The sequence below is a fragment of the Papio anubis genome, chromosome 7 (genome assembly GCF_008728515.1).
Source record: "Papio anubis isolate 15944 chromosome 7, Panubis1.0, whole genome shotgun sequence".
NCBI lineage: Eukaryota > Metazoa > Chordata > Mammalia > Primates > Cercopithecidae > Papio > Papio anubis.
In genome coordinates, this window is record NC_044982.1 from 14,071,583 (window position 1) to 14,083,916 (window position 12,334).

A 12,334-nucleotide genomic window follows, 5' to 3' on the forward strand; every position below is an offset into this window, starting at 1 on the left:
TAGCTTACAATAACACACTTTTTTTTTTTTTTTTTGAGACAGAATCTCACTCTGTTGCGTAGGCTGGAGTGCAGTGGTACAATCTTGGCTTACTGCAACCTCCAGCTCCTGAATTCAAGCAATTCTCCTGCCTCAGTCTCCCAAGTATCTGGGACTACAGGTGTATGTCACCACACCCAGCTAATTTTTGTATTTTCTAAGTAGAGATGAGGTTTCACCATGTTGGCCAGGCTGGTCTCAAACTCTTGACCTCAAGTGATCCTCCCATCTTGGCCTTCCAAAGTGCTGGGATTACAGGTGTAAGCCATGGCACCCGGCCTTAACACACATTTATTATCTCACAGTCTCTGTAAGTTAGGAGACTTGGCACAGTTGATGTTTGCCACTGCTTCAGGCTCTCTCACAGAACTGCAATCAAGTTGCTGGCAAGGGCTGGAGTCTCATCTGAATGCTCAGCTGGGGAAGGATCTGCTTCCAAACTCACACGGTTGTTGGAAGGATTCAGTTCCTTAAGGGCTGCTGGACTGAGGGCCTCAGTTCCTTGCTGGCTATTGTCTTGAGGCCACCCTCACCTCCTTGCCATGTGGAAATCTCCAACATGACCACTTCCTTCATGAAAGTGTGCAGGCTGAGAAGGCAAAAGAGAGAGTGCAACATGCAAGTCTCAGTCTATATAACCATATCACAGACATGACATCCCAGTTCTATTGGTTAGGAGCAAGTTACAGGTGTTGTCCATACTCAAGGGAAGGGGATTATCAAAGGCCTGAAGACCAGGAGGCAGGAATAATTGGCAGCCCTCTTAGGAGCTGCCTATACAGCTGCCGGCTATAGGCAGGCTCCAGGTGCAAATCAATCAGAGACTTAATGTTGCCATCAATCACTCAGTGATTGATTTAGTCCCTCTTTCTATTCTGACCCCTTCAGTGCTGACTTCATCCTAAGGCCAGTTCTCCTATGGTTCCAAGATAACTTACAGTGACAACCGGGATGCACATGAGGAAACTTTTGGGGTTGACTGATATCTTCATTATCTTGATCATGGTAATGGTTTCGTGGGTCTATACATAGATCAAGACTTAGTAGATTGTACCCTTTAAACTTGGACAATTATCGTGTGTCAATTATACTTCAAAGAAGCTGCTTTTTAAAAGTATGTCATGTCTTTAGTCATTATGTTGTAAAAAGCATAAAAAACTAAGAATATTTTCTTCCAGTTTTCAAAAACTATTGTCTTATTCTGCAGTGAAGTCATTCATGTTGTTGATGAATGAATGAAGTTCTCTGACTTATATCTTTATTGTTTCCCTTTGATTGCACCCAGTTAGTATAAACAAAAATGTCTTCATTTACAACATTAATGTTATTCATCAATTGCAACCATAGGTTGGTTAGAGATACAAGAGTTTGGCAAAAATCAGTGAAAGCATTCTGTGAAAACCAGTTGGCTATGTGGAATTTATAGTAAAGAGTATTACATATTTTATTATTTAAAAAAACGAGGCCATGAGTTATAGAGATAATTTCAGTTGCTCTGATAATACCGTTCACAAACATTCGGCATAAGAGAGTCATTTTTCATGGTTTTCTTTGCTTCCTCCCATTCTGTGAAGGACAGTCAGGGAGGCCTGAAGGAGGGAGGAGGTGGCCCTTGAATGGTCAAGTTGTGAATGTGCAAAGGAAAAGTTCTTGAAGGAAATTAAAGTGCTACTTCAGGGAACACATGAATGATAAGAAAGCAAAACGGCCTTATTGCTGAGTTGGAAAAAAGTTTGAGTGGTCTGGATAGAAGATCAAACCAGCCATAACAATCCCTTCAGCCAAAGCCTAGTCCAGAGCAAGGTCTTCACTCTCTTCTATTCTCTGAAGCCTGAGAGAGGCAAGGAAGCTGCAGAAGAGAAGTTTGAAGCTAGCAGAGGTTAGTTCATGAGGTTTAAGGAAAGAAATCATCTCTATAACATAAAAGTACAAGGTGTGCAGATCACCAAGGGGTATTGGGGAAAAAAAAACAAATAAATACAAAATAAAGTACAAGGTGAAAGAGCATGTGCTGATATAGAAGTTGCAGCAAGTTATCCAGAAGATCTAGCTAAGATCACTGAGGAAGGCAGCTACACTAAACAACAGGTTTTCAGTGGAGACACAACAGCTTTCTAGTGGAAGAAAATGCTATCTAGGACTTTCATAGCTGGAGAGAAGTCAATGCCTGGTTTCAAAGCTTCAGAGGACAGGCTGAACTCTCTTGTTAAGGGCTAATGCAACTGGTCACTTTAAGTTGAAGCCAATGCTCATTTGCCATTTTTTAAATCCTCAGGCTCTTAAGAATTATGCTAAATCAACTTTTCCTAGAAATGAAATAACACTTCATTATTTCTGTAAATGAAATAACAAGGCTTGAATGACAGCACATCTGGTTTACTGAAAATTTAAACCCACTGTTGAGACCTACTGCAGAGAAGAAAAAGATTCTTCTCAAAATATGACTGCTCATTGACAATGCACCTGATCACCTATGAGCTCTGATGAAGATATACAAGGAGATTAATGTTGTTTTCATGCCTGCTAACACCAACATTCATTCTGCAGCCCATGGACCAAGGAGTAATTTAGACTTTCAAGTCTTATAATTTAAGAAATACATTTCCTAAGGCTATAGCTGCCACATATAGTGATTCCTCTGATGGATCTGGGCAAAGTAAATTGAAAACCTTCTGGAAAGGACGCACCATTCTAGATGCCATTAAGAACATTTGTGATTCATGGGAGAAGGTCAAAATACCAATACTAACAGGAGTGTGAAAGAAGTTGATTCCAACCCTCGTAGATGACTTTGAGGGGTTCAAGACTTCAGTGGAGGAAGTCATTGCAGATGTGGTGGGAATAGCAAGAGAACTAGAATTACATGGGCATCCTGAAGATGTGAGCGAATTGCTGCAATCTCATAAAACGAATGGATGAGGAGTTGCTTCTTATGAATGAGCAAAGAAAGTGGTTTCTTGAGATAGAATCTACTCCTGGTGAAGACACTGTGAACATTGTTGAAATGACAACAAAAGATTTATAATATTCCATAAACTTAGTTGATGAAGCAGCAGCTGGGTTTGAGAGAATGGACTCTAATTTTGACACAAGTTCTGCAGTGGGTAAAATGCCATCAAGCAGCATTGCACGCTACAGAGAAATCTTTTATGAAAGGAAGAGTCATTCGATGCAGCAAACGTTATTCTGGTCTAATTTTAGGAAATTGCCATAGCCTTTAGCAACCACCACCCTGATCTGTCAGCAGCCATCAACATCAAGGCAAGACCCTCTACCAGCAAAAAGACTCAGATGATCATCAGCAATTTTTAGCAATAAAGCATATTGCATACCTTAATTATAAGGTATGCACATTTGTTTCTCATAATAGATATACTGCTATTGCACACTTAATAGACTACAGTATAAACATAACTTTTATATGTACTGGGAAACAAAAAAAAAAAATACATATAACTTGCACAATGAAGTGATATTCGCTGTATTGAAGTGGTCTGGAACTGAACCACCATCGAACCTGCAATGTCTCCAAGGTATGCCTGTACTGCCTAGGAAAGCTTAAGTGCCTACCATTGAGAGGTGCTGCAATTGCTAATCATTGTTAATCCTGCTCGCCTGCCTTTTGCTTGGAGGACCAGGACTGCCTGTGACACTTCCTTGTATAGTGTGCTTAGCAAAAAAGACGTTCCATAACTACTTGGGGGTAAGGATGTGATTTGTTTTTATTTCACTTCTCCTTTTTGGGGATATTTACTTCCTCTGAAAATCAAATGTGTTCTCAAGTGTTCTTCAGTGTAATAAACCAGGGTGGTTCATTTGAAATCATGGTTTGGCAACAAGCCAGTCAGTTTGAGGGGAAATCTGATCCCACACTGGTCTTCTCAGCCACAGTCCCAGCCTGGGCTTCTGCTGTCCTCCCAGGTGAGAGTCTGCAGACAGGTGTGCCCTCAGCAGGAGGCTTCTGGGACTTCAGGTAAGAACATTCCCAAAGCGGGACTCACTTTCTTAAAGAGCTGTTGAGGTCGGCTGGGTGCCGGGGCGGGGCAGGGAGGGGCAGAAGCTCTGGCTGCTTTGGAACCACACAGCCCAGGTTCCTGTCTCAGCCCCACTGTTGCTGGCTGTGTGATCTTGGGAAAGTTTCTTCTTACCCTCTCCTGGCCCAAGTTTTCTCTTCTGGAAGATGGGTAGAGCTATACCTATCCCACGGCTGCTTGTGAGGATTGTATGGAAAGTGGCTAACAGTGTCTGTCACATTGTAAGTTCATGACACATGTCAGTTTCCCTTTATTATTTTTTATTTTTTCCTTTATTGATTTTTATAAGAGTAGAACAGATGTCTAGTTTGGTGGGTCTTCAATGCCTTCTGCCTGGTGCCCTGCCCCTGACAGGGGTGCCAAGAGGTGTGTTCGGGGAAGTTTGGGTTCAATTCAGCTGCCATTAATTAGTGAAGCCTTGGACAAGGTGATGTTGAGGACCAAATAGGGATACTCAATGTCCCCACCTCCCAAGGGTCTCGTTGAGAGAAGCTGCAGATTCTGACATGCAGGGTGTGGTCCTCATGGGTGACCTTGGCCTATGGGAAGATGTGCTACGAAATGTTTGGGACCCAGTGCAAAATAAAAACCCCCTCCTGAAAAAAAAGTACAGATTTCAAGAATTACAGATTGCAACAGCAGAGCATTAAGCCTAGCACAGGACACTTCGAAGTGTGGGCCCCCTCTAAGCACAAGCTCTGTGCAACTGCATGAGTCACATCCCCAAGAAGTCAGCCCTGGCCTGGGGTGACTGACTATTTTAGTTTGCCCCAGCCTCAGGGGTTTCCGGGGACCCAAGAAGTTCAGTCCCAGCTTGGTCACAGCCCAGCAGCTGCACTGTGCCAGCTCAGCCTCCAGCGACTCACTGGACCTACAGACCTCTCTGCCACATCCAGCTCTCTGACCCAGAAGGCCCAAGTCAGCCCCTGCTTGCAGGTCAGCAGCCCCACACATGGGGAGCTGACTCCCTGCATGCCTGGCAATGCTGCCCTCCCTTGGACTCTATGGGCCAGCCCAGCTGGCTTTGACCACCATGCCCAGCGCTTTGTCCAGAGGCCCAAGGGGCAGCATGGCAAGAGCTCTGGCCCCCCTTTGTTTCCCACAGCTTTTCTCTCACACGCTCTTCCTTCCACAGCCGAAATCCCGGAGGAGGCAGTTTGAGAGCCTCCCATCCCATCTCCTCTTCCATCCCCAAGCTCCAGGGCTGAGCCTCAAGGTGGGCAGCCATCTCTCACATTGCAGGAGAAACCTCCATCCCAGGCACCCAGGCTTGAGGCACTCACCAGGCTCCAGAATCCCCTCCATGCCCAAACCCAGTGATCAAACCTGAAGAAGTCCAGATCATGCTCTCCTTTGCCCTGGGGAGACCAGCCTTCTGGAGAGAAGGCAGCAAGGGAACAAGAGTGGAAGCTTTGAGGGGAGCAGTTCCTCTTTGTTGCACGGTGTCTGCGTTCTGCCTGCCATCATGGCGGCCACGCATAGGTGTTGGCTAAGTTGAAGGCACCAGGCCAGGCAACAGGAATGCATTATTCATATAATGGGTTTTGCAGGAAGTTCACCATCCTAGTTTTGCAGAGGATGTGATGAGGGTCTCTGAGAGGTCAAATCATGCAGCCCAAATCCCAAAGACTTCCCAGATGCCATGATCTAAATGGGACTCATCATCTCCCATGCCCCAAACCTGCTCCTCCCCTGGGCTTCCCTGTCAGAGGGCTGGGAGCTTTGCTCTCCTCCTCTCTCCCTCTTCTCTCAATAATCAGTTCCCAAATCCTGTGGGTGACAGTATCTCCACATGCACCTACAAGTCACCCTGCAAACACTGAACACCTGCCCTGAGACGACCTCTCCTCTCTGCAAATGGCCTCACCTCATTTCTGGGCTTCTGGCTCCTGGCTGATGGCTGTTATTCTGGTCTTGTTACCATTCCCTCATCCCAGCCATTCTCCACACTGAATCGGGTGGCCCTTCAGAAATTGGAATCCAAAGCAGCCACTGCTCTGGGAAGCCGCCTTCAGTGGCTCCATACTGGCTGCCCCTCATGGCCCTCCCACTTTCAGATGCACCCTCACCTCCTCCCACTCTCAGATGCACCCTCACCAGCATCTCTCTCTTCCCCCTCTCACTCTTGGGCCCTGTGCTATGTCCTGTGGGTGATTTAACGATCACCATACATTTAGTGGCTTAAAACATCACACATTTATAATCTTACAGTTCAGAAGGTCAAAAGTCCAAAAATGAGTTTCCCTGGGCTAAAATCAAGGTGTCAGCAGGGGTGCTTTCCTTCTGGAGACTTGGGGAGACCATTTCTTGCCTTTCCCAGCTTCTAGAAGCTTCCTGCATTCCTTGGCTCATGGACCCCACATTATTCTGACCTCTGCTTCCATCAGCTCATCTCCTCTCTCTGACCCTCCTGGCCACCTCTTATGAGCACAGTGTGATGACCTCGAACCCACCCATATAATCTAAAATTATCTCCCCATCTCAACATCCCTCACTTAATCACACCTGCAAATTCCCCTCTGTCATGTAAGAAAGCATAGTCACAGCTTATGCGGATTAGGATGTGGACATCTCTGGGGCGCATTATTCAGCCCACTGTAGCCCCCATGAGGTTTCTGGTTTAAGCTACTTGGAATTCTTTCATAATCTCTATATCATACTTTTTCCTGGTTATTCATTGCCTCCTTTTAAATCACAAAATGTTTGCTGTGATTTAAATGTATGTCTGTGTGCATGACTCCCCTTCATCCCCCTTGACGCCCTTCATTCTTTAAGCCTTGGCTTGAGTCCATGTCTTCCTTGATTGCTGAGATGATTGGGTGCCCATTCTCTGGGCTCCTGCAGCCCCGCTGAGCTCAGCTCCTCCCAGAATTGAGGGACACTTAGCTCCCTCCATCTCTGCAGCCAGCAGTTGGCATGACGCTTGGTACAGAGTAGGCCCTCAGTACACGTTTGTTGAATGAATCAATGTGTGAAAAAGTACCTTTGTGCTGCTTCTAGGTTTCAAAGACCAATATGAGAGATGAGTTTAGATATCCTCAGATTGGTACCTATGTTAGGTGGGGGCCACAGGTGAGAATATTTCAGACTGAGTTTGTTAAAGAACATTCCAAATGAATGATTACTAAATAATAATAGAAGCAAGCTTACAAACAAAAGATCATAAAAACCAGAGGCAGGTGATTCATTCTGGCCTGGGGGTCTGGGAAGGCCTTGAAGGAAGTATGGGCTCTACTCTGCAGGACAGAGGACTGGGGAAGCTGTTTCAAGTAGAGGGAGAGGGAGTAGTAGGAAGACAGGCACAGAGTCATGCAAGATAAAGAGGGAGAAGGGACATTCCTGGGTGATGATGTTAGCAATATGAGACAGGTCACCTCAGGTCATCCACTGAGGCCATCGGAAGTCAACAAATGTTTCTGTGTCTGTGTGTTTTCAAGTCTAGAGATGACTCCAGTGGACAGCCAGGATGGAAAACCGCCGGGCAGGAGAAAGAGGCTCCAGGTTGGAATGCAGGGAAACACTTTCACATAAGGAGCAGGTGGAGCAGAAGCCAGGTGAGGAGATGAAGAAATGATGAAGTGAAAGAGGCGAAGGAGGTGGTATGCGCCTCTGGTCCCAACTACTCAAGAGGCTGAGATGGCAGGATCACTTGAGCCTGGGAGGTCAAGGCTGCAATGAGCTATGATCATGCCACTGCATTCCAGCCTGGGTGATAGAACAAAAACTTATCTCAAAAAAAAAAAAAAAAAAAGAAGCAGCAGAAGCAGAGGAGAATCAGAAGAGAGAATGTGTTTATTTGGGAGGGCACTATCTACAGTGTTAAAACCTACAGAATGACCAAGGAGAGCAGAAGCCCAGGGTTATCATGATCTGACATTCAAGGCAGAGGACAGGACGTTCAGACCTCACAGGCAGTGAGTGGAGACTGAGTCGTGGGAGAGAGTCCGTTGGTGGGGACAGAGAGAGGTCAGAATCCACTCCCATGTCTCCTCCCCACTCTACCACTTTGCTCTTCCTGGTGGACACCAGCAAGCAAATGCAGGTGACAGAAGCCTGGGAAAGGCCTGCTTCTGGAACCAGAGGGCCAGCAGACCACCCGCACCAGGACCTGTGTGAACGTGCAATTGCCTGGAGCAACTTTTAGGAAACATCAAAAACAACCTGAGAGAGGCTGGTGTGGTAGCCCAGGCATGTCGTCCCCGGTCCTTGGGAGGCTGAGACAGGAGGATCCCTCGGGCCCAGGAGTTCAATTCTAGCCTGGGCAACACAGCAAGACCCTGTCTCTGAAACAAACAAACAGAAAATCCAAACCAAAAAACAAAGAAACCAAGCTGACAGAGACTGAGCTGTGGCTGTGAAGGCAGCTGAGGGGACGAGATCCCAGGTAGATCAGATTCAACTGAACTCCTGCTCCCTCGTCTGTTTCAGGCAGCCCTGGCAATGGAAGGGGCTGTGGCTTCTCAGGCTGGTTCTCACAGTCACTAGCCTAGAGACCCCTTTGTAAATGGGGAATGACACCCATTCTGTTTCATTGGCTTTGTAAGCGATGAAGTGCCAGATAGCAAGGGGGACACTGGGATGCCCAGAGCCTTGAGTACAAGCCTTACAGAACCCACAAAGCCCACTCACTGGAATGACCAAGACAGGGTCCTTCCTACTTCGTAATTGACCTCCTACCTCATAGATGAATTGGAATGAGTTAAAATGAAAAGGGTTTCTAGCCCATCTAAAGTAGAACTTCTTGAACTATCTGTGGGCAAGATTCAAACAATATTTTAAAACAATTTTAGTCCACTGTGGACGGATATTTTTGTAATGCAATATAAAGAAATTACTGGAAAGATGCAATAAAAAACCAGATTCCAACAAAATGACTCATCACATTTCCATCAATGTTTATATTCTCTCTTGATTTCTGTACTCATCTTGCTGCAGACTGATGAGAAGCCCCATGCGTGAGCAGGCTTGGGTGTGAGTAGGGTTGATCTATCTTCTCACTGCTCAGTGTCGACCGGTTGGTTGCATGGACATCACCTGGGAACGTGCTAGGACTCTAGCCTCTTGGGCCTCATCCCATTTCTGCTGAACCAGAACCTGCTTTTTTGACAAGATACCCAACTGATTCGTGTGCATGTTAAAGTTTGTGGTGACACCCATGGCAGCTAGGACTCAGGAATGTTTTGCAGAATGAAGGAATTAACCAAAACTTCTACTCCCAAACCTCAATTTCCCATGACATAAGAACCAGTAACATCGACCTTCTTTCTGATGAGCAGGACCAACTATGTAATTTGCAGAGCCCACTGCAAAAGGAAAAGGTGGGGCTCCTTTAAAAAAATCATTGAGGGTTTCTAAGGTGGTGACAACCAAGCTGGGTCCTTCCAATGTGGGGCCATATGTGACTGCACAGGTCCCGCCCTAGGAAGCTGCTGAGGTTCGACTGGGTCATTCTGGACCCACTCATGCTAGCCAAGGTAAGTGATGAGAATTCTGCTGTGTTTCCATCTATTACTGACCATTGTCATTAAAAAGCTCCAACCCCTTATCCTTTTTGAAGTTTATTTTTTCTTGATATGCAAATAGAAATGGTTTTGAATGGCTGTTATTCCACTGTATAGAATTCTTTCAAAAATACAAATATGTGTGTGTCTATTAAAACGTGAATAGAAGCTCTATTTAGGGAAAGATACTTGTGCTCATTTATTTTATTGATAGTGTACAGATTGTGATATATTGCATTACAATACTGACTGCTAGATTTCTTAGAAAGGTTTACTTTAGATTTACTGTAGATTTTTTTCTTCACAATAAAAATAGACTCATGCCAGTGTTCAGTAACCAATAATATCAATTCATTCAAATTTAATGACAGTTTTATTAAACTAAGAATCTCATGTCACAGAGCATTCACAGTGCAGGAGGTCACAGTTATTGAAAAAATAAATAGGGGGATAAATATACTCATTATTTACAACTTTTCAACTCGATGATCCTGCTTTGCCCGTTAGAGAGAGAATGAACAAAGATGGTGGTGTTCAGCTCAGCGTGCCAGAACGATCCTGGGGGGACTCGAACAACGTGTGAACAGCCCCAGAAGTTCTTGGTTTTAGTTGTTTTTAAGGAGGTTCTTTCAGGACACAAGAGTCCTCTGATTCCATCTACCTGCTATTTGGTAGGTTCCCTCAGAAACCACGCCCAGCCTGCATCCCCGTGGGCATTGTGGATCCGCCTGGCCTCTCCTGACTCAGCCCCTTCCTTAGCAACTCCTGCATCCACCCATGGGTCTGGCTGCATCTGGCTGACAGCCTTTTTCCTCTCTAGGTAATCAAAGCTCTCTTTGTGCTCAGACACCAGCAACTACTCCCTGCTGGCGGCTGCTGGGCAGGAGACACAGGCAGAGGCGCCCTGCCAGGGAGTGTCTACTCTGAAATGGAGACTCAGCCTCACAGACCAGCAACCCCCACTGTGGAGCTCTCCAAGAGTTGGCCACAGTCGCTCAGCCACAGTTCTGTCCGCAGGGTCTCCAGGTCCCTCAGGTCCAAGCCTTGTGCAGGAAGCTCAAGGAAGCAGACAGTGTGGTCATGGGGTCTGCAGCTTAGAGGGCAGGGATGAAAGGTGAGGGTGGAGATGCCCAGTGCCCAGAAAAAAATCACAAGAACAACTTATTTGGAAAAACAGAGCTGCCTTGTTTGCACTCCAGTCATTTTTCGGGAGGGGGAAAGTCCTCTCTTCTTCCATTGAAAGAAAGAGGACTGCGTGTCTGTCCTGAACGGACTTGAGAAATTCTGTGTAGAGAATTCTGGAGTGACCGCAAAGAAGGCTCTGTTGTTTGGGACATTCCCTTTAGGCACAAAGGCAGATCACACCAAACCATGCATCTAGAAACCAAAAGCTGCACATTCCCTCTCTTGATAGCTTAAAACATTTGTTTTCCAGTGATGGGGTGATGAGGGTACCGACTCTCTGCAGGATTAAGAATTTTATTGGCCTGGTCCATGGACGAGTCCCAACCAACATATTGCATAAGAAGCAACTGCTTGGGCCAGGTACAGTGGCTCATGCTTGTAATCCAGCACTTTGGGAGGTCAAGGCAGGAGGATTACTTGAGGCCAGGAGTTCAAGACCTACCTGGGCAACACAGTGAGATCCTGTCTCTAAAAAAAAATGAAAACAAATTAGCTGGGTGTAGTGGCATGTGCCTGTAGTCCTATCTACTTTTCAGGCCAAGGCAGGAGGATCACTTGAGCCTAGGAGTTTGAGGCTTTCGTGAGCTGTGATCGAGCCACTGCACTCCAGCCTGGGCAACAGAGTGAGATCCTTTCTCAAAAAGAAAAAAAAAAAAAAAAAAAGCAACTGTTTGAATTCTAGCAAAGTGGGAATAGGTGTGGCTTAAGCCGGCATTTGTCACTGGAGTTATAACTAACGAACAGCCAGTTCTCAGACCTGTAAATCCAAGGGATCGAAAAGCCACACAGCCAAGGGCTTGACTTTCCCATAGGCACAGTGTGGATTTTCAGCTCTCAGAGATGCCGCCCGTGGCCCTCAAATCCTGGTACCAGGGTATCCCGGCAGCAGACGTGTTCCTAGACCTGATGAGAGTATATTGTCAGCCCTGTTAAGAAGTGGGAGGAAGATTCACAACTTGGACAGCTGGACACTGACACCGTGAGACTGAATAAAGAGCCTTAGAAACATGCAGGCGAAAGACGACCCGTGCCCCTGGCAGTACGTGCTTGGGAATGTTTCAGGATTTAACGGAGACAATGGCACCTGGGAGCCATTTGTCATTGAAAAGTCAGGAGTTTTAAAACCCCCATCAAATAACCAAAGTCCTAAAACCTCTCAGCTGGCTTCCCTGGAAAGATAGCGCCACCCCGGTCACAGAATGGGAGGGAAGTGCCTCTTCTCTTGATTCTGGACGAGCACCCATTTCTTTGCATTGGGAGCACAGTGATAGGCTGGACATCCTCTCATTAGCTACCCAGCCTAAAGCTGAGCACAAAACTAGTGTCCCAATTTGGTTTTCTTTATCAACAAACAAATACAGCAACCTAAATCAAAATGCTTTTTTTTGGCCAGGTGCGGTGGTTCACGCCTGTAATCTCAGCACTCTGGGAGGCCGAGACGGGTGGATCACTTGAGGTCAGGAGTTTGAAAACAGCCTGGCCAACATGGTGGAACTCCTTCTCTACTAAAAATCCAAAAATTAGGTGGGCGTGGCAGCGCATGCCTGTAGTCCCAGTTACTGGGGAAGCTGAGGT